Source organism: Tachyglossus aculeatus, chromosome X1 (genome assembly GCF_015852505.1).
Source record: "Tachyglossus aculeatus isolate mTacAcu1 chromosome X1, mTacAcu1.pri, whole genome shotgun sequence".
NCBI classification, from domain to species: domain Eukaryota; kingdom Metazoa; phylum Chordata; class Mammalia; order Monotremata; family Tachyglossidae; genus Tachyglossus; species Tachyglossus aculeatus.
Genome location: NC_052101.1, coordinates 97,717,142 through 97,718,713, shown reverse-complemented (window position 1 = coordinate 97,718,713; position 1,572 = coordinate 97,717,142). Strand labels below are relative to the sequence as shown.

General features: G+C 42.9%; 1 non-coding gene across 1 annotated transcript; it reads right to left on the bottom strand.

Annotated features, from left to right (window-relative positions):
- Positions 1 to 276: 276 nt before the first annotated feature.
- On the bottom strand, positions 277 to 414 carry LOC119920349. The gene has a single exon (XR_005448102.1). It is a non-coding gene; the product is annotated as a small nucleolar RNA SNORA7 (small nucleolar RNA).
- Between the last annotated feature and the right edge of the window lie 1,158 nt (positions 415 to 1,572).

Sequence of the window (1,572 nt, the reverse complement as noted above, 5' to 3'; positions counted from 1 at the left end):
GCCCAACATTCATGTTTTCCTATCGAATCAAGGGCCAGCAATGCTCTTCTTGTCTTGTCATACCGTCGAGTCATTTCTGACCCATAGCGACACCACGGACACATCTCTCCCAGAATGCTCTGCTCTCCATCTGCAATCATTCTGGTAGTGTATCCATAGAGTTTTCTTGGTAAAAATACAGAAGTGGTTTGCCATTGCCTCCTTCCGCACAGTAAACTTGAGCCTCCACCCTTGACTCTCTCCCATGCCGCTGCTGACCAGCATGGGTGAGTTTTGACTTGTAGCAGATTGCCTTCCACTCGCTAGCCATTGGCCAAGCTAGGAATGGAATGGGTATGCCTCTGCTTGACTCTCCCTCCCATAGCCAAGATTGGTAGAGTACTGGAATTTCTCCAGATGTGACCCTGAGAGGTGTAATGTTTTTCTAAGGAGGCAGAAATACAAGCAATCAATCCAGTGTTCAGAAACAGTTGTAGAAGGAAACAAAATGTTTCTGGGCAGATCCTCAAAGGAATTGTTACATTTCGTCTTATATACTCTAATCAGAAACCACATCAGACAAATGAAACCGAGAAAACTGCATAGCGTTTGGACTTGCAGGCTCTCTAGAAGAAATAGTGATTTGTTCTTTCTGTTCCATTTGATAAATTGAATTGTTGATTCAAAAAAAGCTACTCTGCTATTCAAGTAACAGCAAGATTGGTTTTATTTTGGAAATATGTTGAGTGGAAAGAAAATTATTATTTCTCCTCTTTCCCCTCTCCTGAGGCAGAAATGGTAATGTCTGTTTCTTGTTGAATATTCATTTCAATGTCTTCCCAGAACTGAGGTTAAAAAGACTGGTTTGTAATTTCCACAACCATCCTTTTTCCTACCAGAATTAGGCACTGCATTTCCTCTTTACAGTCCTCAGCCACCTCACCAGAGTCTCTGTCCAGAGATCTGCACTAAAACCCTATCACTCTGAAAGGTAAGCAAGGGTCCCAGTGATGAGTTTGCTTGCACAATTCCATCTTCTGGCCAAACAAAATTATGAAATGGGATAGAAAGCAGCATTTTAACATTAAACTCTGGTCCTTAAATCTACAGGGCTGTCAGTCATAAGGGTCTGCAGCAGGGGCATATGTTTAAAATCTGATATTACCTGGGGAGAGTAGAAATTGCACTCTCCCAAGTGCTTAGAACAGTGCTCTGAACACTGCACACTGTAAATATCATTGACTGAATGACTGAGCAAGGCCCCTTGGAGGAGATGCGATTTCAGAAGGGTTTTATAGATGGGGAGAGCAGCAGTCTGTCAGATTTGAAAGGGGAGGGAGTTCCAGGATTGGCAATGGATCGATGAAGGGAGAGACGAGAATGAGGCCCAACAAGTAGGTTAGCTTGGGAGGAGTGAAAAGTGCAAGCTGGGTTATAGTGGGAGAAGAGAGTGGATAAGTAGGAAGAAGAGAGCTGATTGAGTGACTTAAAGCCAATGGCTAGGTGTTTCTGCTTAATGTAGAGGTTTTTGAGGAGTGAAGAGACGTGATGTCTCATTGAACAGTAAAGTCATTATTTTCATTTTTCCCTGGC